We start from the raw sequence: 24,473 nt of genomic DNA, 5'->3' as shown, positions 1-24,473 counted from the left end.
GTTGCACACAACAAAGCATGACTGTGAAAGGTCAGGAGGCCTGCCTAGTGAGCACAACACTTGATTACAGTAAAAAAAAACATTAAAAAATAAAGAAATGTTCCACAACTCAAAGCGAGGTTGTATAAGGTTAGGGGAAATGTCTGGTGTAAAACACCTGGTTGCAGCACTGTGGCTGTTGTGCTTGAAGAGCTATTGACTCATGAATAGCATCCCCCAATCCCCATGTACCGCCTGTCTAATGGTGCCATATTGAAAAACTAAAATTCTTATTAAAAAAATAAATAAAGGGGCCACAACCACAGAAAGGTTGTATAAGTTTAGGGGACCTGTGTGGTGTGTAAAACACTTGGTTTCAGCAGTGTGGTTGTTGTATTTGAAATGCTATTGAGCCATGAAGACTACCCACCTATGGCACTATATTACCTGTAGTGTTATCTTCAGAAAATCATTACAAAATAGAGAAAGGGGCCACAGCCACAGCAAGGTTGTATGAGGTTCGGGGGCCTGTCTGGTGTGTAAAACACTTGGTTTCAGCAGTGTGGGTGCTGTATTTGAAATGCTATTGAGCCATGAAGAAGACCCACCTACCCCAGTGTGTCACCTGTAGTGTTATCTTCAGAAAATCATAAAAAAAGAAAGGTTCCATAACCCAAAACAAAGCTGGGAATAGTCAGAGGACCTGCTTAGTGTGCAAAACACTTGCAGCATTGTGGGTGCTGTGGTTTAAATGCTATTGGTTTGTGAACAGAATACCCCTATCCCAGTGCATTGTGCCATATTAAATAAAAGCATGAGAAAAAGAGATTCAGAATGCAAAGCTGTGTCAGTGTTCTGTGTAAAAAGTCGGTATGAACATCATGGGAGCTGTTTTTAATAAGCTGCTGAGTAAAGAATATTTTAATCTTCCTGCTGTCAGTAGTATTGTGAATATAGTTGACCCTTACCTGAATGAAAACAGGACGTAAAGGAAGAGTTTCAGAAATCAAACATTCCCGTGCTTACAGTCTGGGTAATTGGAGACCGCGCTGTTCTGCTTCCTATGGTCATATACGGGTTTTTCGCATGAAGCCGTATTGAACAGTATTTCTCGCTTTGTGAACGTGTGCACACAGCGGTCCCCCGGGTTCCAGTTCGTGCGTAATTACGCATCGATGAAAAACCGGAGGTTTAAAAAAAGATAATTAGCTCACCGATAGTTTGATGTAAAGGCTGTGGAAATATCCACAAGTCGTGGTCTTTAAAATGCTTTTGGTTTGAAGGCGTTCTGTGCTTCCATTGCGGAGATATGGACAAAAGAATATTCGTGCTTGGTCAAAAAAATGTCATAAAACCGAGAAAGTAAAGGCTGAGAAATCATCCACAATGTATTTTATACACAAAGCAAGTGTTTTTGTAACTCTAAGAGATTTCGTGAAAGCGCTACAGGCGTGCCAAAATCGTTTTCGAACTTCAAGCTAACTTTACCCCGGTTAAAAATGAGCGTTAAAAACCCACGGTACAGTAACCAACCCGCAGGGCACCGCGGTAAGTGATTGGCTGGCCAAAATGACCGACAGGGGCACTCGTGGTGCATTGGTTGGTAGTGAAAAGATTTAATCATTTAATGTCTTTACTGTGCACGTTTCAATCCGCTTAGTTTTGAATATTTATATGGAATTTTACCACTAAAGGGAAATTTTAGTAGCTGAGCATAAAAAGAAGAGGAGCATAACGCATCTGAAGGTCATAAACGATATTAATTTAGGAACATAAACATTACTGTATGTACATAAACTGTACTGTGTATGGCTGCTCTTGATAGTTTAAAGAAAAAATACACACCAGTCTTCCATTTCTCCCTAAACATTTTAAGCATTAAAGTTTTATGAAACGGTACCCAAATATGTGATTGCTGTATAGAATGAATTTTAATTTTTTAAAATTATTTAACACAAAAATTAAGCTGTTTACATCTTCCGCCTGAGAACAGTCACCCATTGCTACCCAACGCAGAAACACAGCCACTAACTAGCAAAGAGAGGACATTAGCTAGCCAATATGATAAAGAAATAAATGATTATTTTGTTTATTTCTTTTGCACGTTTATTTGAACATTTCCATCGATTGTACAAGCACTTGGAAACTGTCCAATCCCTAGTTCATCAAGCATTTACCGGTCTGGCGCCGGTCTGTGTCTTCTAGGATATAATGCCAGCGAACTCTTGTTTTTATGTCCACTATAACTACGCTGGGCAAACGTTCCGAGGTCAAATTCTTCCAGCACGGGGGTACCTTTAAAATGGAGACGACGGCACCGAAATTTTTTTGCGCGCCTTCTCTTTAAAGCCCTGGCCAAATATGAAGACAGTACGTACAGTTATAATTCAAATGGAATTAAAAACTACACATCCCAGTTACCATGGTGGTGCTTGTGATCATTGCGTTTAACCAACGAAACAGGGCGAAAAATCAGTCACATGACTTTGGGGCAGAGTTTCGAAAGCTTAACCTATCAACAACAAAGCGAAATTTACACGATAGGCTACCTCAAACTGTCAGTTACACGACTGTGTATGTCGCTTAAGCCACTCCTATTTGGCATTTTAGTTATGGAGGCGAGAAGACGCCCCCCCCTCTCTCTGGGTGTCTGATTTGCCGCCATCTTTAACTGTTCGATATCCGAATCGGAGTAGCTACGCGTACGAAATAAAGTTAATCCCAACTACAAAACATATATTTTTGTGGTAAGAGGGCGCAAAACATCAGTATTTACTGCTATTAATTACTGTACGATTTATAGTTGAAATCTGAGCCTAGATATAAAGTTAGATATAAAGTTAAAATCTCGACAAAGCAATGTAGGAAATACAGAGAAAATAAATCCTTTCTGACATCTAAAATCAGTTTCGATCAAGGTCTCTAAAACGAACAAGAAAAGAGGATTTTCGGAGGGCAATTACACTGTGTTTATATAGAATAACTGATTTATGAGCAATCTAATTTGTTGTTCGTTTAAAACAGTGAAATGTCAGCTGCAAAAGATCGCACCAGAAACAGCACTCTCTCTGCCTGTCATAGACGTTCAGGAAAGGCTGAATGAAGTCATGTCAAGTACAATAATTCGGTCATCAATAATAACAGTTGTAGGACAGTATATAAGGAGGATAAGGATTTTGAAGTTGACTCGAAATCTGATAGGTAACCAGTGCAAGGACTTGAAAACAGGTATAATGCATTCCTGATAGGATTCTTGCTGTCATATTCTGAACATATCGAAGATTGCTCAGTGTGGATTTAATTTCCCCAGTGAACAGGATGTGCATTTATTAATTCTAGAAAAAAAGCCTTTCTTGATTTCTCTAGTTCTTAGTTTCTCTAGTTCCCTTTAAAATAAACTATTATTCCACAATGCAGAGTATTACATGGCCAGTATCTACACATGATATTTGTGAGTTAAAGAAATTAACACAAGCAGCTTATGGAGATTTAAGTGTTGGCTGAGTTATTGCAGGATAAAAGACTAGAGATGTTGGCAAGAGGAAGATAATTTGGGGAAAGCTGAGGAATACACTTATAACAGGAACACTTCCTAATGGGGTTAGGCATACTTTTGATGAAGATGAAGTTAACAGACTATATGTTTACATAGATACTGAAATAAGGATTGTATTTTAGATTATGTGTACTTGCTGGCATTGAACTGTGTGTTGGATGCACATGAATTGAAGGAATGGGCAAACATAGCTGATGCGGATCCACAGAGCCAGCATATTAAGATGTTTATAATTAGAGGCAATTTGTTTAAATAACTAGGTATGGATACTGATGTGCAAGAGAGGTGGAAAGGCTGTTTCCTTAACCCAGCACTATAAGATATTTTATTCTCAGTGAGATTCTGCCATTTCATAGTGGGTTTCTAACACTGTGTATAGTTCCATCCACACAGTGCCTTTACTTCCATCCATTTCTAATCTCTTTATCCAGTACAGAGGATTTGGAGCCTATCCCAGTAAGCAATGGACACAAGGCAGAATACACTCTGGACATAGCGCCAGTCCATCACAGGACAGACAGACACAAACACACACACACCAGGGCCAGTTTTCCCATAAACCAATTAACTTACCAGTATGTTTTGGAGTGCGAGAGGGAGTCATATCACACATATGGAGAAAAACCATGTAACCCAGAGAGAACATGTAAACCCCACACACACAGGATGGCAGGAATTGAACCTAGGACCCCAGTGCTGCAAGATAGCAATGCTAACCACTTTGCCACCATTATAAATGGATGGATATCTTAGTTATCTTTCTAGTTCACAGGTTTGCATGCATAATTTAATTTTGAAAGCCACTGAGACATCAGGTACTACTGTTGTATTTATGAAAAAGAAACAAAACAAAAAACATACTAACAACTGTGCCATCCTACTCCTTAGTTAATACATTTTATTATTCATTAACAGTAAACATTGTTAGCAAAATATTTTGAATTATATTTAACCCTATTTTTTCTTTAGTTTTGTATTTAACTTATTACATGATAGTCAGACTTAATGTATATTTGAACAATGAAAATATATTTTTACAAGATGCGGGGGAAAGTGCAACAGCTTATTACAGTGCTAAATTTAATATTATTGATTGCTAATAGTTTATGCTAACACCTAACTTTCTTAATTAGATGTATTTAAAACAGTGAACTAAGTGTAACATAATATTCAGAAATACAATCGAAAATAGTTTTGTGGTGTTTGTATGGATGAAACGTTTCTAAAATGTATAACGTAACAAAATTAAAGACGATTAAAATCTGTAATCTTTCCACTTGTAATGTCATTAGACAGAACAACACGTTTCTGGTTTGTTTTAATTAGCTAGTATTAGTTAGTAGTTAGTCGTTTTAATTTAATTAGTATTGCAATTCGCACTGATTCCCTTGCGAAGATATGGACTTAAGAATATTCGTGCCTGGTCAAAAAATGGCATTAAGCACTTAAAATTAATATGGTTAATAATAGTAAACTGTAACATGCTGTAACAAGATCGGTTAAACTGCGAAGAAAATGCTTTCAGAGAAAATGTTTCAGGTGTGAAGAACATAGATCTCCAATGCAATTTCAACCAAACCTGTTCCCACACACCCTGCCCCCACTACCATTAGAATATACACAAAGCACTGAAATCTTTCGAGCTAATGATCAGGTGACCCGAGAGAGAGCGAGAGAAACACCAAGGGGTGCGGAACCAGGGAACTATTTACATGGAAAACGGGCGATCTCCCCAGACTGTCCGCCCGTTTCACTGTTACCTGGATACCTCTTTATTTAGAACTCACTAACACTGATTTTTAGTTTAGAAGGATTCAAGTAGGGTTTTAGATGAAAGGCAGCGACCTTAATCAAGCCCAAATCATAATTGAACCCATTCAGAGCCTACATTACATTTTAGCGTTTCATTCTGAGCAGAAGACCCTCACACCTGAAGAAGGCTTGCGTTTTCTCTCTTCTCTTTTAAGCATGTGTACAATGTGTAATACAATTACAATGTGTAATTACAATGCTGTAATACAATTTGAATCGTATGAGGGTGTATTATTAGGGGGAGGTGTCTTTCGCTGGAAATCTCGCCTTCTTCTACTTTAAGAGTACAACCCCCTCTCTGCCTGAGTGCTGGCTGTGACGAATTAAACCGGTTTCACAGGTTTCAATCACAGACCATGTGACATGGGAGTCAGGAAACTAACACACAGCGCCACCGGATTTGATAATGCTATAAAAACGCTATAAAATAATGTGACTAGGCACAGAACAAGTTTACAGCACAGTACAATAATAAATGCTGACCATGACTTTAGAAGCATAAATTGCCTTACACTCAATTTAAACACAAGCTGTCTTTAGCCCTCTAAGCTGGTTCATACAGAAATGTAGAGATCCAGGCTCAGAACACACAGCTTCATTAACGAATACATATGCAGGACAACTAGAGAAGACGTTTTACAGAGGATGGATTTTTAGAAACATCCCATCAGTGACATCACTGAAGTCAACTCCTAGGTACTGCAACTGTCATGTGGATAGTTTCACAAGAATCAGACAAAGGTTTAAGCATCGCTTGTTCTAGATAAAACTGCAAAAAAAAAACAACCCATAGTGTACTTCTTTGCGGCTCTGTTTGCCCAAATCATATATTCACAACGTGAAATTTAGAAAATAATATTACGTAACCAAAATCCGCAATATGGAAACAGAACCTGTGTAATTGTTGATAGATGATGTACTCGTAACATTTTTACAAGACGAACTACAACATTTAAAAAATGACTTGTATGTACTTGATATCTCTAATTAATCCACGGCGACATTGTTAAAGCAGAGTCCCAGTAAAACGAAACTAAAACGCCCTGGGCATACCGTTTCGCACTTCTTATTAGTTGCTCAAAAGTAATTTGACCGTATGAAATGCGTAATATAAACCTAGAAACATATACGTGAGCAGTATTTACGTACTGTAGTATCGGTGTTAAGACATACCTCTCAAATACTGTAAATCAAGTTAAAAATATCTCAAGACCGATTCTGGTCATAATGAAACCATGTTTCGTGTATGTTTTCTTTAAAGTACCGAGACCAGCCATATACTGTATGTTTATCTTCCAAAATTAATATTGTTTATGGCCTTCACACGCGTTGCAGTATGCTCCTATTCTTTTTATGCTCAGCTACTAAGATTTCCCTTCAGTGGTAAAATTAGATTTGAATATTCAATACTTAAACGGGCACAGTTAAGACATTAAATATGCATATACATACTGTATACAGTACAGTTTTCATACAGTAATATGTTTATGTTCCTAAATCAATCTCTTTTATGAGCATGTGAAAGGCATGGTGAATCGATTCTCAAAAATTACTGTACTTTACATGATTGGAAACAAATGCGTGATTGCAAAGACGGTCAATGAAAAAAAGAATGTTGACCAGGGCAATACTTTGAGTTTACACTTACAGCTTGTCCAAGGTCATTCATTATTAATACTATTAGTAATATCTTCGTTAAAGACTTTGATGGCCACAGCTCAAACATGAGAGGTTGAGCTTTATTAGCTCCAGCTTGCCGAAATTCCGGATACTATTATTTTGCTTGTCATATTATAGGAGAATTTACGGTAACTAGTGGTATTTACCGGTAACTCGCAGTATTTACCCGTAACTTGCGGTAGACTGCGTACAGCGTACCGGAAAATAATGCGGTATCGCCCACGCATTTTGAATGGCTGCATCTGTATGTCCCCCAGCTCTGAGCCCATTGGGCCTGCTGGTGTGACCAGAGCTGCAGCGTCGCCATGCTGGTGGGGGTCAGTTCGGCTTTTCTGTTGGAATGAACAGGGGGGTTACATGATGGTGCTGTCTGTGGTCTGGCTGTCCTGCTGGTCTGGATGAGGGGTGCGTAGTGTGGTGCAGGTTCTTGTCCCATCCTGCTCTTGGTCCAGGTTGGAGGGTTGCACCGATTCTGAGTCTTGTTAGCTGGTATGGATGGGTTTGGGGGTGTTGATACCAGAGTGGTCCGGGGGGGTGCAGGTGTCTCGGGGGCATTCTTGTTTTTCTGTGAGTTCAGGTTGATTCTGTTGGTTTTGTCACGAATCTCCCTCACGCAGGCAAGCGCTCCCGCATTCCTACGAGCTCTCCCCGTACCAAACGTGCACGTGTCAATCAGTCCTCTGCTTAAACCCTCATCTGCCCCCCGGTCATTGCTCACGATTGAGATTCTCTCCCGGAGCTTACGTACTAACTACACCTTTGCCTTACAATGACTTCTCCCCTGGACCTCGACCCCGCTTTTCCGACTACCGCTTTAGCCACTCGATTTTGTACCTTCGCCTGTTTTACGCTTTCTCGGATCCTGACCCCAGCCTGTCTCTTCGTTTACACCTCTGCCTTCTGAATCCACACCGACGCAACTTCTACGCCTTCCCGGACTCCGACCCCTGCCAGTCCCTCGACTACGCCTTCGCCTTCGCCTGTCGATTCTGTGCCTACGCCTGTGCTACGTGTGGAAGACCGAGTCAAAAGGTCAGGACAGTGACTATGCGTGGGAAAGACCACTGTCTTAGGTGCAAACTAAAGCCTGTGATTCCTCACACCCATTCAACCAGAGAAAATTGAAACAGATTTTAGGATGCCAAATGGCACCCCCCTGTCCTGTTTGTTTGACTTCTGACACTGCCCCTTTCCCTGTATGTTCCTTTGATATGTTAAAGTATTGCCTACTTTTAATGTATAAAAAAGGAAAGTATAACTTCAGTCTAGTGAGCATGTCTTGAGTGCTAGGGGAAACCCTTTCTCTGTGATATGCTCCCCTTCAGCTGATTGTATTAAAGATCTCTGTTGACAATCTCCCAACCTGAGTGAAGACTGAGTTTTCTTTGAAATACGCCTTCCCGGACTCGGACCCATGCCTGTTTACTCCGACTACGCCTGTGTCTCGCGCCAACCCTACCAAGGGCACCGCATTGGATCCCTATCCTCAGCAGTCAGCCCCTGAGTTTCTTGTTCTGAGTGGTTACATTCGTTTGTGTGTATAGATGAAAAAGCTATTGAAGAGCACCCCGACACCCCCCACCCATCTCGGTGGAAGTTGCCATGTTCAAAAAATCCTAAAAAGATAATTAAAGTTTCACACAACAAAGCATGACTGTGAAAGGTCAGGAGGCCTGCCTAATGGTGGTGCTGGCCCCACTAGCACCTCTTCCAGCAGCAACCTTAGTTTTTCCCAGGAGGTCTCCCATCCAGGTACTGACCAGGCTCACACCTGCTTCAGTACTGAAGGCTGCTGATTATGGCCAGCAGCCATATCACCCTGCAACTCACAACTGGCAACCCACTGAAGCTAAGCAGGTGTGCGCCTGGTCAGTACCTGGATGGTATACCTCCTGGGAAAAACTAAGGTTCCTGCGGGAAGAGGTGCTAGTGGGGCCAGCAGGGGGCACTCACCCTGCGGTCCATGTGCGTCCTAATGCCCCAGTATAGTGATGGGGACACTATACTGTAAACAGGCGCCTTCCTTCGAATGAGATGTAAAACTGAGGTCCTGACTCTCTGTGGTCATTAAAAATCCCATGGCGTTTCTTGAAAAGAGTAGGGGTGTAACCCCGGTGTCCTGGCCAAATTTCCCCATTGGCCCTTACCAATCATGGCCTCCTAATAATCCCCATCTTTGAATTGGCTACATTTCTCTTCTCTCTTCCTCACTGATAGTGGTGAGTATTCTGGTGCACTATGGCTGCTGTCGCATCATCCAGGTGGATGCTGCACATTGGTGGTGGTGGAGGGGATTCCCCATTACCTGTAAAGCGCTTTGAGTGGAGTGTCCAGAAAAGCACTATATAAGTGTAAGCAATTATTATTATTATTATTATTAATGAGCACAACACTTGATTACAGTAAAAAAAATCATTAAAAAATAAAGAAATGTTCCACAACTCAAAGCAAGCTTGTATAAGGTTAGGGGGCCTGTCTGATGTGTAAAACACCTGGTTGCAGCACTGTGGCTGTTGTGCTTGAAGAGCTATTGACTCGTGAATAGCACCCTCCTATCACCATGTACCGCCTGTCTAATGGTGCCATATTGAAAACATCATAAAAAAATAAAGAAAAGGGACACAGCCACAGCAAGATTGTATAAGGTTAGGGGGCTTGTCTGGTGTGTAAAACACTTGGTTGCAGCACTGTGGCTGTTGTGCTTGAAGAGCTATTGACTCGTGAATACCACCCCCCTATCCCCATGTACCGGCTGTCTAATGGTGCCATATTGAAAAAATAATTACAAAATAAATAAAGGGGCCGCAGCCACAGCAAGGTTGTATGAGGTTAGGGGGCCTGTCTGGTGTGTAAAACATATGGTTTCAGCAGTGTGGCTGTTGTATTTGAATTGCTATTGAGCCATGAAGCAGACCCACCTATCTCAATGTCTTACCTGTAGTGTTACCTTCAGAAAATCATAAAAAAATAAAGAAAGGGGTCACAGCCACAGCAAGGTTGTATGAGGTTAGGGGGCCTGTCTGGTGTGTAAAATATATGGTTTCAGCAGTGTGGCTGTTGTATTTGAATTACTATTGAGCCATGAAAAAGACCCACCTATCCCAGTGTATACCTGTAGTGTTATCTACAGAAAATCATAAAAAATAAAGGTTCCACAACCCAACACAAAGCTGGGAAAAGTCAGAAGACCTGCTTAGTGTGCAAAACACTTACTTGCAGCATTGTAGGTGCTGTGATTTAAATGCTATTGGTTTGTGAACAGAATACCCCTATCCCAGTGCATTGTGCCATATTAAATAAAAGCACAAGAAAAAGAGATTCAGAACGAAAAGCTGTGTCAGTGTTCTGTGTAAAAAATCGGTTTGAACATCATGGGAGCTGTTTTTTATAAGCTGCTGAGTAAAGAATATTTTAATCTTCCTGCTGTCAGTAGTATTGTCAATATAGTTGACCCTTAACTGAATTAAAACAGGGCGTAAAGGAAGGGTTTCAGAAATCAAACAAAGCTTTATTTCTGTGCTTACAGTCTGGGTAATTGGAGACTGCACTGTTCTGCTTCCTGTGGTCATATACAGGTTTTTCGCACGAAGCCATATTGAACAGTGTTTCTCACGTTGTGAACGTCTGTACACAGCGGTCCTCCGGGTTCCAGTAAGTGCGTAATTATGCATTGATGAAAAACCGGAGGTTTAAAAAAAGATAATTAGCCCACTGATAGTTTGATGTAGAGGCTGTGGAAATATCCACAAGTCTTGGTCTTTAAAATGCATTTGGTTTGACGGCGTTCTGTGCTTCCATTGGGAAGATATGGACAAAAGAATATTCGTGCTCGGTCAAAAAAATGTCATAAAAACATTATGTACCAAAAGTAAAGAAAGCATTCACAATGTATTTTATACACAAAGGAAGTATTCTCGCAACTCTAAGAGGTTTTGTGGTTTAATATTTTTTAATTGTTGAATCATATTTAAATGCTAAACAACTGAAGAGCATATCGTTGTAGACCAGGATGGTCGAGTGGTTAAGGCGTTGGACTTAAGATCCAATGGACAAATGTCCACGTGGGTTCAATCCCCACTCCTGGTAGTGTTATAATAAGTTTTAAGTGACAGAACACTTTGATGATTTACTCTCTATTTAAATATGAATTTGCTAAATTTCAGTTCAGTTCTCTTCACTCCCACTCCCTGGCATAACTGAGCTCTCACTATCGCATACTGAAGGCTTTACATGCATTAGCTGTGATACAGCTCCCAATAAAGACGGAATCAAACAGTTTGTTCTATTTCTCATGGTGATCCTCTTCTTGATCCAAATGAAATGGATCATTTAATATGATGCCTCGAGAAAAAAAAAGGAGTGAATTTCCGCCTGTAATGATTGATGCCCCATCAAACATTTTGTAACATCCCTGGAAGATTATACAGTAGAATCCTGGTTTGTGGCTTAAATTCAAGGTAAACAAGTCTAAGGAAACGAGTTGGAAACTTGATGTCGAACTGGAATTTAAGTACCCGGAATGTTTCACTACATTGGGCAATATGTGCCAGAGAGGAGTGCTTTAAACCCCTTCGATAGCTCAGTTGGTAGTGCGGCTGACTGTATTAGAAACAGTTAGGAATCCTTAAGTCGCTGTTTCGACCCCAGCTCGAAGAAAGGTGCTTTTGTGAACTTTAATCAAATAGTTAAAATAGCGACTCTTTTTCACTCAGACGTTGATCAAAAGCTCAATAAACGATGAAGCAGAGGCTCTTGTTCCGAATTCAGCTAACATCTGGTTGTCTTGTTTTGGCCAAGATCTGATCTTTGAATTAAGGGACTACGCTGTCTGATTTGTAATTCAAAAGTAGATACAAATGTCACTGTTTTCAAAGGATAGGTACTTAATTGGCTTTATGATTTGGTATTGATTTTGTATCATTATATTATTACGTTTGTGCTTTCTGTGTTTTTTATCGTATTGTGAACTTATTTTTTGTGATCCAAAGAGCCTCAGACGCACAGTCTAACAGTAACCAAACCAGAATGGATTCTGCTGGGAGCCGGACTGAGCTCATTCTCACTCCCTGTGCTGAAAACAGAATTATCTCTTCCCCAAACATCGTCTACAGCTGCTAGATATTGCTCTGCGTCCTACTGCTCCAGCAATTCCTTTGACCAAAGACAGATCACTAGTGCGCTTTTAAACTTCTTGCCACTACAGGCTCTTTGATGACTCATGCTGACTGTCCTGTGAATCCAAAAGAAAATGTTAAAGCTGATACATTTTCGATTGTAATTTGCATCTAACTACAACGTCCCTGGAAAAGAGATTTTATTCGTTGCGTGCAATCACTATCTTTTACTTTACGTATGGTAGTGGAAATAGTTTTAAAAATGTTTTCTAAAGAAGATTGTATTGCCAGGACCTGCCTTTAGCACTCAGTAGCGATTACGCTGTTGATATAGATGGAGAAGAAATGTAAGATGAATTGATGATCTAAGCTAAAATAGCCCTAACACGCCTCCTGTAACAGTGTTTGTATTCATAGCAAGTAATATTTTTTTTCAAACCCGAACGTTGCTTTTGCATTAAGTGTTATGTAACCATTAGCGGTTTTGGTAGCTTCTGAAGAGCGCACTTTTCCAAACTGAAGCCTATAAGAACATTATTCAAGATGCACCATGGCCCAGAACGTGCATCGGGACAAGGATTAACATCAATTGAAAGTACTACCAAATAAAAGACTTGACGGAAAAATTGAAAGAGTAGGCAAGTATTAAAAAAACACCATAACTTCTCGGCTTCCAATCTCTTTCCAGGTTCAGGCTTTGTAAAATGACATCAGTGGACCTTGTGGCGCAACAGAAGCGCATCTGACTCCAGATCAGAAGGTTGCATGTTCAAATCACGTTGAGGTCAGCTGATGAGTTTGCAGGTGCTGCAGGTGCTGCTGGTGCTGAACCCGGAAATTACACCATGCAGTCTGGTTTTATCTGTACACCACATAGGTAATTGAACAAAGTAACAGCGCAGTACAGAACACCCAGTCAGGAGCTTATTCAGCGAATCATCATGAACATGACAAGAGAAAAGGCACACTGCACATCCGTGAAACATCACTGGCTTTAGAGACAGTGATATCAGAGAATGGAAGTTTCAGACCTCGTTTCTGTTACAGGTTCAAGCAAACCTGAAAGTAAGGGAGTGTTTGGTCACTTTTGTATGAAAAAGTGTCTGAAGCCTGTAATTACAATTTGTCCTTTTTTAATTGTGGTTGAAATCCACTCCCATGTACCAAGACCTACAGTATAGTCATGTTTGCTTAAATGACTAACGCTATTGGACATTAGCTGGTGTTTTTTGTAACGATTTGCTATTTCATGCAGGAAAGAAAGGAAACCAGACCCAACGTTTGCTTTCAGGTGCGGTCTATTTACATAACGGACTTCTATTTCTGAGGAGCCTGATTTAAATCACACAACCCCGGTAGAAGTCGAATCGACAATCTAATAAACCGAAATCAGATGCGTTATCCATTAAACCACTAGTCCGTCACGTAAATGAATTGCACCATGGTGAGTTCAGCGCCACTACTAGTAATACCCCACCCCCATCTTAAATTTCTACGTGAGAAACGTGTTTTCCAAATTTTTATCAGTTTTTAAAAATCATCACTTTTAAGCAGACAAAGCCTTTATGTGTCGCTCTGAATTTCTAATTCATTTATAATTAAAAGAAAATAGCGTTTTGTTCCACAACGGCTTGAAATTATCACATCTTTCACTCTACGTCTCTCTAGTAGTAAAGCAGACCTTGCTAGGTGAGCATTTGCTCTGGTAAATTAGGTCACTTTTCATGTTAACTCACTTCTTCTAAACACAACATTTCCTGGTGCACGTTTTCTCCATGAAAAAATACATTTTCCCTTACATGATTACTCGTTTTTTTTTCATCAAAGAGTACAGAAAGAAGAAAGAAAGAAAGGAAGTGTCGTAAATGAACTCTGTCGCCCGTGGGAGATGTCAAGTGCATTGGACATGAAAAGTGCCCGATAAAAGCCATTTCTGTACGTTTCTCTTAGTGTCGGGGCCAGAATGTAAAGGAGGCAACATGCTCAGACAGCCGACTCAGCTTACTGAATGCAGGTGTCTCTGAGCGGTGTGTCCAAGGGGCAGTAAAAGAGGAGAATTCTGCCGGCGCCGTGGCTTAGTTGGTTAAAGCACCTGTCTAGTTAACGGGAAATCCTGGCTCCAAATCCCAGCAGTCCATCGCCTGTGTTGCACTACACACCCTGTAGATAATCAAAAGCATATTGAGCTCCTTGGTAATGAAATTGGCAGATAAAAGCCATTTCACATCCTTTCTCAACTTGCTCAGTGAGCAGGCTCACCGCACACCGAACGAAGATATAACAGAGCAGTGTGTCCAACTGGCTGAAAAAGGGCAGTGCTTTGCTGGCGCTATGGCTTAGTTGGTTAAAACGCCTGTCTAGTAAACAGGAGATCCTGGGTTCAAATCCCAGCAGTGCCTTACTTCCTGTCTTCGCCCACTGTTTATTGTTACAGACAATATGCTTCTGCATTATGTTTAAATGAACTTTTAATTTCGCTTTTGGCACAACTTGTTTTTCAAGAAATCCACACATTGCGAAAGATAAAATGCTCATCTTTCTTATCAGTGCAAAAGAATTACTGCCAGCTGGCAAGAAAATGACAACGATCTTTTTTTTTACTTTAGCCAAAAATCTGTGAATGTAGAAAAAATACAAAAAATGTCAGTTTCTATGGCACACTCAGTCAGGGTGTCCTTCAGTTAAACACAACGTTGGTAGATCAAACGCACCCAGAGACACACTTTGAATTAATCCGATCTAAACATTACCTTCTCTAAATGTGATTGAGTTTCTTTCCACGTCCTTAGCCATCTTGATGTTTGCAGAGATTTTCAACTTTTGACACCAGTCAAACTACAAGTAAATAGTGGAGTACCTAAGTCAATATCACTGGGAATGTGAATATAAATGTAAACATCAATATTTCTGCTGTCTCCTGATAAACACAAGTATAGAGTCAAAACACAAAAAATAATGCTAAAATGTTATGCAGTTAACACCCAGATGTGACAAAACACATTTAATACTTACATCCCCTTTAAATATGTATTTCCTTAATATCAGTTCTCTTCCCTCCCCAGGATACCTGCAAATTCACTACAGCATATTAAAAGTTGTGTGTAAGTCTTACATGTGTTCTGAGTAGTATAAAGCGACACCTTTCGTCAAACTTTTGGCAGGTACCACGCCCCCTTTTCCAGCCAATGGCAGTCAGCGGTGGTTGGCTGTCCCGCCCCCTTGTCAGCCAATGGCGTGTTGTTATTTGTGCATGTCCCGCCCCCTCAGGAGCCAATGGTGTGTTGTTAAGGGTCGGAACTCCCGCCTTCCCCCCCGGCCAGTCGGTCCGGAGCCTCAGGGTCCCAAAGCCCAAAGGCGGTGCATCCCTCGCTTTAGGTATGTGAAAGTGTGTATTGGTTTGGAAGGGGACCATGTCTGCAGCGGGGTTGAGTGCACTCTATTATAAACCTAGGGAATCGGGTAGTTACAGCGGCACGGAGAGTCTGGTGTGAGCTGCGAGATCCCGTGTTGTGAGCGGCGCCAGCCACGGCCGGGTGGCCGAGTGGTTGTCCGGCCAGGCTGCTTATACGCTGCACAAGCCGTGTCTCAAAAGCAGCAGGGTTGTAAGCACACACACACTGACTGCATAAAGTCTCACGGAAAGAACTCGCAGGACAAACACCATGTGAAATGTGAACCGCTTTATTTCAACAGTAGGTGTTTCAAACACTAAAACAACGCAGCACACACGCGTTACCGGCTCCAATTTGCATTCAACAATTAAATGTTGGTGCGGACAATTAGTTCGGTACATGTAACCACCACCCCAACATTGCTGAGAAACTTTGAGGCATCTGAAAAAGCATTCATAACCCCCTTCCGCTCCCCATGTCTAAAGCCATGCGAACCACACTAGGCGATCCGATCTACCAGAGCAAAAACATTTGCCTGCGTAATCAGCGGGATGGTGTTACCACAGGTTCTGTGCAAAACACACTGTATTTTGGAATACACACTGTAGGCTTCCCCTACACCCCAGGCTTCAATTTCTGATCTGAAAACATCAGATCTGCAATAATTTCACTCAAGTTCTTGACATACACATCTATCTCTTTAACAAATTTAAGGATATTAGCATTCGACTCTTTGTTTTGCATATCAAGCTTTGTAGAGAGAAGTGTGTAAAGCACTCTTAGTAAGAATTCAGACGTATACATTCGAAATTCTTCATTCTTCGGACGATGGCACACCCGGGTCTGTAAAACAGAGTGAAATCTGTATTCACATTTTACATAGATCTTTTTTTTTGCGTCTGTAAAAATAAGAATAGTGTTTCTTTTGCAACGCATCAAAAGTCACATCTACTAATTTTTCATCCAGCCGTTCAAGTATGGTGTGTACATGCTCGTATGGGGTGCGGTCCTCAATTATATTTTTCAGCAACTGTTTTATGCACCGCTCAGTGTCATTTCTAATGGTGTACGAACCCAGACACCTGGCAGTGTACAGAACAGTCGATAAAATTCTGGCTAAACTGAGAGACTTATAAATTTCTAAAGCGGCAAACATCACATCTTCAAACCCATCTGTGTAGCCGACAGACAGGCATGTGTGACCCCGCTGCCCAGGATGGTCAATCAAACAGGCCGGGCAGTCATCAACCAGGACCCCCTTTAAACAGTGTTTGAAGATGCAATAAACTAATGCTTTCACAATCTGGGGCATAACATTGGGCTCATTAGGGACATCGTTAGCTAAACCTTGTTGGGCATCAGCTTTATTAACATTTGGCCGAACACACAAGCATAGACACGAAACATTCAGTTGTGCTGGTAGGCTGAAGATTGACCCGTCCACATCCTCTTTATTCTATTAAAGGAAAAAGAAAAGAAAGGCTTAAAAAACTTTTGAGCTAAGGTTTTTTGTTAATATTTACCATTTGTAGCGTGGTATCATCGCTAGCACCCGGCAGTTCTTCAACATCTGGTACCCCAGCTGAACTCACACCCCCGCCGCTGTCACAGGGTGCAGAGGGTGGGGTCGGGTTTTGCTAAAAAGAAGACCAAGTATTAAAATGACATACGCTAAGCACCGATACAACAATTCCACGATCAGAAAAAATATTTTAGCCGCCTACCTCTTCACTTTGTAGAGTAGCAGACCCCGTTGTTTCTCCACACAAAGAAGCCATCTCCGCAGCTCCTAACAAGGGGCGGTGTCTGACAGCGCCAAGGACGCGCTGCGACCCTGTCAGTCCGGAGCGTTTAAGAATATGCGCCAATGGTGTAACCACGCCTACATAACACAAGACATTTTTCAATTGGTTGTGATGCTTTAAAACGCATCACAACCAATGTTGTGATGACCCCCCCCCCCCCCTTGTTTTATCGAGAGCGAAAAGTATTCACATATCAGTTTATAAGTTTTAAACTTTAAAAGTATTAACACACAACGCAAACACAAATGATGTGTTTGCCCAGAAAAGAAATTTTAAACACACGGGTTTGGTCTTAAAGTTTTTAAAATAATGTAATAAGACACAGTTTATTTTTAATAACACATTCGCGACAGCTTTTTCGAAAGTTTGAGATAAATTTCCACACATCGCAAGTGTAAAAGTCTTTAAGGTATTAATAGGCAACAAATGATGGGGTGTTGTTCTTCATACTTTAACGGATTGGTCTTAACGTTTTAAAATCACGTATTAGAGATAATTTGTGATGTTTTGGAGACGTGCGGTGTGTGTGGCGGGGTTAGTTAAAGTGGCTTATGTACATCGAACACACAGAGCCCGTTAAAATCCAACACCCGTTAACCACGGCCAGTGAGTTCAAGGTTGGCCCATATTTTCTGGATGGTTATGCTGTAATTGACGGAGTGCCGACAGCCTTTGAGCTCAACGGTTGCTTTTTTCATGGTTGTAGCGTTTGTTATTGTGAAAACGATTTTAATCCGCTGACAAACACTACTTTTGGCTGGTTGTACGATGGTTAAAATTAATTTTCTCAAAATGAGAGGTTTTAACGTGCGTGTTTTGTGGGAGCACGAGTTCAGAGACATGCTTGTTGAAAATGGAGACTTGGGTAAATTTTTAACAGCTGCGCAGTTACCAGAGCCTCTGCAACCGCGGGAGTCACTTTTTCGGGGGAGAACAAATGCTATTTGTTTGCATTACACAGCTATGATTTCACCAGTCTGTATCCGTTTGTGAACAAAACTAAAAAATACCCACTGGGGCACCCCCGAATCATTTATAACAACTTTGGAGATTTAAAACGGTATTTCGGTTTAGCGAAGGTGAAAGTTTACCCACGCAGACGTTTATACTTTCCAGTTCTTCCAACCAAAATTGACAAAAAACTGTTTTTCACACTGTGTCGTACGTGTGCTGAAACAAAACAGACCACCCCCTGTGAGCACGGTGATGAAGATCGCGCCTTGACTGGTGTCTGGTGCACCCCTGAATTACAGATGGCCTTAGATCTGGGGTATTGAGTGTGTAAAATTTACGAAATTTGGCATTTCGAAAAGGCCTCACACGATATTTTTACCGACTACATCAAACTGCATCTGAAAGGGAAACAGGAAGCTTCGGGGTTTCCAGAGGGGTGTACAGATGTCGCGAAACAACAAAGATATATCAGCGAATATTATGAAAAAGCGGGTGACGGCTGGACCCCGGCAACATTAAAAAGAATCCGGCCAAAAGACAGCTTTCAAAAATTGCCTTGAACAGTTTGTGGGGGAAGTATGGACAAAGAGACAATTTACCACAGACCACCATTGTGAGAAACCCCGATGAATTGTTCAGGTACTTATTTACGCCATATCATGAGGTGTCAGCCTGCGAGTTTATCAATGAAAACACAGCCTGTGTTACGTGGAAACACTAAACACCACTATACAGGCCATTCAAACACTAACATTTTCATCGCTAGCTTTACAACCGCCTATGCCCGCTTGGAGTTATACAATCTGCTAAATGCTTTGCAAGGCCACTGTCTGTACCACGAGACAGATTCGGTTATCTTTGTGAGCCGGGAGGGTGAGTGGAATCCGGAACTGGGTGACTACTTGGGTGAGCTGACCAGCGAAATAGCTGCTGGACAACACATCACCGAGTTTGTATCAACAGGACCCAAGTCGTACGGGTACAAACTGTCTGGAGGGAAAGCCTGTTTAAAGGTAAAAGGCATTACGCTCAATGTGAACAATTGTGAAAAAGTTAACTTTAAGAGTCTGCGGGACTTGGTTTTTGACTATGGCGTTAACCCTTATGCAGAGTGCCGGGAATTTAAACACATTTCTATTCAACAGCCGATGATCGTGCGTGTTAAAAAGGATTGGCGCAGTGAGACCCGGACCTTAAAGAAAACCCAGAAGGTGGTGTACGACAAGCGGGTGCTGCAAGAAAATTTGACATCGTTGCCCTACGGATATTAACACGATGGATGTCAGGTTAAAACACCCTTTTTCATGCATGTTGTCCGGACCCTCGAATTGCGGTAAAAGTTATTTTATAAAACAGCTCTTGGAGAACGGTGATACCGTTATGACTCTTAAACCCGAAAACACAGTCTGGTGTTACAGCTGCTGGCGACCTCTATACGCTGAGTTGCTTGTGAAATTTCCATACATTCAGTTTATAGAAGGACTACCAACGTCGTTTTCCGACGACCAGCTACTGCCGCAGGGTAGAGTAAATTTGATTGTAGTTGATGATTTGATGGAGTCTGCGTGTGAAAATAATGAGATAGAAAAAGCTTTTACCAAATACGTACACCACCGAAACCTCAGCATCATGTATATCGTCCAAAATGTGTTTTGTCAAGGCCGGAAAAGTAGAACCATCGCGTTAAATACAAACTACATGGTGCTGTTTAAAAACCCTAGAGATAAACTACAGATTACAACCATGTCCCGGCAGATGTACCCCGGTAAAGCCATTTTTTTTTTGGAAGCGTTCGATGACGCTACTAAAAAACCTTTCGGTTACTTGTTGGTGGATTTAAATGCCGACACCCCAGATGACTATCGTTTGTGAACAGGTCTTTTCCCCCCAGATGTACCCATGGCTTATGTATTTAAAAAATCTAAAAGTTGGTGATCTCGCAACCACAGACTCAGTCGAAAAAACAAGTTCGGGGCGTCATCATGTCTTCACGCGTTCTGAGAAACCTGACTCTCTTAAATTTTCTGGTGAAAGCCGCCCCCAAGCAGCAGAAAACTATTCTCTGCAGGGCTACAAATGATCTTATACAGGCCATAGCTGAAATTGCCTTGAATACCTTGAAAGGGAACATACCGTTATCTGCTAAGCAGTTTGGGACCCTGAAGAGAAAGCGTAAGATTATAAAGACTTTGAGTCGAAAGGGTCTTTCTCTTAAAAGAAAGAGACTCTTGGTGAACCAGTCCGGCGGTTTTATCGGGACCCTGTTGAGTATTGCAGTACCATTGATTACGGGGCTTCTACAACGTCAATATTGGAGCACGCTGAAAAAATGTACCTGGTACCTCAGAAACAGCTCGATCGACTCCGAGAGCGGTCTGGGTTCGAAAAAATAACAACCCGTCGGTTGGATGATGAAATGCGAGACATTCTTCAGAACTCGCATCTGGCCGAATATGAAAAAGTGAAATTGTACAGTTAGGTGTTACAACGGTATTTGACATTAATACGCCAGGAGACTTCCGAAAAGGGGACTTTAACTGTTGTACTACATGAAAATGCACCCGCCGAGCTATCACTCACGTTAGCACAACCGCCGACATTGAGCGACACTGACTTTGGGTATATTTTGGACAGTGTGTCTCAGCGGTTCCGGAGAAATGCCAAGATATTGTTAAAGACCATGGCCCGCAATGAACCATTAATAGCCTGGAATGAAAAAGGGGAATTTGTGTACAAGGGGGCACCCGTTGAGGGCTCTCACATGATTGGTCTTGTCAGGGCTCTCACGCAGCAGCAAGCAGTTGCGGTCGGTAAGAAGCCAAAAGGTTGGAATGTGTTCATGGAGGCTATGGCAGAAACCAACGTGCCGGGCACCTTGCTAGCCAACGCTGGTAACCGAGAGCTACTTGAAAAACTCAAGGCTGCCCCGCTGGGGTGTGCAGCGTCGGTCAAAACTTTAAAACAACCAGTAGAGTTGTCGATGGTCGACCCGGTCTCTTAGATAACCGCTGAAAGGAGACGATCATTAATACCTAGACCCACATGGTTGTCTTTGTAACATTTTTTCTCTGGGTATGTGTGTTTGTGATAAATGACTTGAAATGTATATTAAAAAGCGTGAGCAATATAGTTAAAAATTTTTGTAAGAAAATGGCTTGGATGTAACATTAAACATAACATTAAAAAAAGCTTGAGCGCTATAACAGCGAATGTATAATAAAAATATTGTATTGATTTTAATTCATGTTTTGTGTTCTTTCTAAATAATAACCACACAGACATCGAAATGGTTTGATTTCATTTTTATTTTAGACGGTCGATTAACATTTATGACATGTTTTAAATTGTCGTAAACACCCGCGTAATTGAACATTCGTATTTTCAAATGGCTTAAAAGGGTATCAGGGTCTCCGTCTCACACGGCGTCGGTTTTTCAGAAACATTTCCACCATGGGGTCATTCTGGATTGCATTCGTAGAATAAAGTTCTAAAATGTTTCTAAAAGATAAACCTTTACATCTATGGTGTAGTGGTTTTGATGGGTTTACTGAGACAATTATTAATTGTAGCAGTAATCACGAGGTTGTTCGTTGGGGCTTTTAGAAAATCAATCGTCAGAACAACTAACAACGCACACACGGGTTCAATACACGGGATACATTTATTAATATAACTGTGCAACAAACATATACTAGTCTGCCTGGATACGAGCGGCAGACCTTACGGTGAGGGTTATCAATATACAAGGTATATAATCTCGAAGAGATGCAATCACAAAGAGATACACAACAGAGAATATATGTCAATATATATCGTTCGGTTACCAAATCGCTAATCAGTGTTATTACCCACTGTTAATCTAAACTCGGAAGTAAATACATTACTCATGAATTAAATTGATAACAACTTGAGGTACAATTGAATTCTCGAGACGCAATGTAGAACATGGGGTTTACTTATCCACTGTGTTTGGATTTGGAATTTCCCGGCACGAACACCAAACCAGCTGACAGGCTCTGTTGCAGCCTCTGTTGCAGCGGTTGTCCAATGGGCGTTGTGACGGCGTCCTCTGGCTACCGGCCAACCAGTCGAGGTGCAGCTCGGAGTAGGACGGGCGGAGGAATCTGACTGCGGCGCGCAGGGCAGTCGTTGCTCCGAGGGGATCTACCAGCAGTCCGGCTGGCTAGTAGAAAGTCTCTATGCACAGAGTGTGACCGCGAGTCCTCACAAGTCACTCTTTTGCCTGGGAAGAAACTGGTTCGTTCCCGGTCCAGCGCTGCTTCTGAATAAGCTATTCAGGTTGTCGACGAGGGTCCAACTGTAGGCTGCCGTTGATCAAGCGGAGCATTCACGTTGGTAGAATTCTGAGTACGTACGGGTTCCTCGGCCTCGCACTTTGAACAAAGTCCAAGTCCTTTTGCAGACAACAGCAGTTGTCACGTGATTGTCTCTGAGGATGCGCGAAAATGGCCAAGGAGAGCCCAGAACTGAGCTTGCGCTCCCTTTTTGATCAAGACCCAGATGTGTGCTGATTGGTTGAGAGTTTGGCGGGCATTGGAGACCCACGTGGTATTACCACGCCCTGCCAGTCCCTGATTGGTTGGTCAAGGTGAGATATAGGTCACTTACTCTTGACACTTAGGAATGCAGTCCAGATGTCCATTCGGCACTCCCTAGACTGATAGGCGCTAATAGATGACCATTGATCATGATAGCCAGGCTCAGCTAATTGCATCCCCGTCTGGGAGCTTGTTTCTTATCACAAGAAAACACTCTTAAATCAGCTTGCATGAATTCTTTCTCTGTGGCTGCACCACAGAGATGGAGGGTGAGATGGGGCCTCTTTTAGGAGCATACCAACGCTTAATTCTGTCTTATTAACAAGCATTGCCGCTACAATGGTATAGAAAAAAGACACGATGTAGACCGCAGGTCACCGCAAAAGAATCTTGCAATTGTCTGTTGTTGTAAAATATGGAATTAGCATTTCTGTTTAAGAAATCAATAATATTCTTGGGAAAAAAAAAGGCTTCGGGTGAAAATCCGTAGGAGTCGAAAAATTCTGCGCCCTCGTCGTCGGGTAAGTAAATAGCCAGCCAGTGTTCACCGGGGCGGTCGTGTGGGTGAGTATTAACTATTAAACTCAGAGGAGGCCACGCCAGTCTCTCACGTGGTAGGGCATCACTGGGGAACACGCCTAGAAAACTGTCTCGGGTGTAGCGGTCCTGGGTTAGAATGTCTTCCAGCTGTTTGGTGTTCATCTTTATGTGCAGGTTGTGTGGCCTCCAGTGCTTTTTAGCTGAAGTCGTAAATGACTTGACGTCTCATATCTAGCTCTATCACGTTGTCGAACAGCGTGTACACAACCATGTTAACTGTAGTGGGTAGCGGTAGCGCGAAGCGTATTTCAGCTCTCAGATTACCCGTTTTGATAAGTGAATAATGTCCTGTGCACTCGTCGTCGGGGCTGAGGTTGAAAGCGAACAATGTGTAACCTCGCGCGTACTCCTCGCGGTCCACCAGAAGTGGTTTGTCTTTCAGACGCTTCCCGGCTGTTTTCACCAGATTCAAATATTAACGGACGCAATGTCCATTCTGGAAGTCTGGTTGAAGCGGTTTAGTGGGGATTTGTTCACCGTCCACGTAGAGAGCCAGAAAGTTAACGTTGTAGTGTTTAAAATTGAAGGGGTTTTGGGTAAAACTGCCGCTGAATGCCGCGTTGTCCACAAACCCCAAAATGACCACTTTGGGTAACTGTCCGAGAAAGAGGTTTTCTTGGTTACACACACGGCTCCCGGCAGGCAGGCTGAAGACTTTCATCTGTACGCGGTCTATGGGGTATTTAGCGTTGGCCGTCAGGAGTGCTTCGGCGTGTCCCAGTCTGACCCCGGGTGACACTCTGACTCTTTTCACAAACAAAGATGCAGAGAGTACGCTCAGTTTGTATTCTCCGGCGTTGTTCATTAAGCAGAAAGCATCTCTGTTTCGTGTGAGTTTTATTTTCAGGTCTACGCCATTCAGTAGTAGTTTGTCCTGAAAAAACAGGTCGGCGTGAATGTGATCCAGGAGCTCTAGTTTTCGGCTTTGCGTCGTGTATGATGCTCTTTTTCTGAACCCCTGATTGGGACCATCCAAAATTGTGGACTCGTGTTCCCCGGCTGTGTCTTTGTCAAAGAGCCCT

At 42.0% G+C, this 24,473-nt stretch overlaps 1 long non-coding RNA gene and 2 other non-coding genes across 3 annotated transcripts; 2 read left to right on the top strand and 1 right to left on the bottom strand.

The window, feature by feature from the left end:
* The first annotated feature begins 11,030 nt into the window (after positions 1-11,030).
* Positions 11,031-11,113, top strand: trnal-uaa (transfer RNA leucine (anticodon UAA)). The gene has a single exon. It is a non-coding gene; the product is annotated as a tRNA-Leu (tRNA).
* Positions 11,114-14,466: 3,353 nt separating this feature from the next.
* On the top strand, positions 14,467-14,540 carry trnat-agu (transfer RNA threonine (anticodon AGU)). The gene has a single exon. It is a non-coding gene; the product is annotated as a tRNA-Thr (tRNA).
* Positions 14,541-16,092: 1,552 nt separating this feature from the next.
* Positions 16,093-17,408, bottom strand: LOC138243319 (uncharacterized). Its single transcript, XR_011192105.1, has 3 exons — positions 17,258-17,408; positions 17,057-17,170; positions 16,093-16,376 (listed from the first exon to the last, which is right to left on the bottom strand). It is a non-coding gene; the product is annotated as an uncharacterized lncRNA (long non-coding RNA).
* Between the last annotated feature and the right edge of the window lie 7,065 nt (positions 17,409-24,473).

The sequence above is a fragment of the Lepisosteus oculatus genome, chromosome 14 (genome assembly GCF_040954835.1).
Source record: "Lepisosteus oculatus isolate fLepOcu1 chromosome 14, fLepOcu1.hap2, whole genome shotgun sequence".
NCBI lineage: Eukaryota > Metazoa > Chordata > Actinopteri > Semionotiformes > Lepisosteidae > Lepisosteus > Lepisosteus oculatus.
Note: the sequence above shows the minus strand (reverse complement) of the source record. Positions and strands in the feature narration are given on the sequence as shown.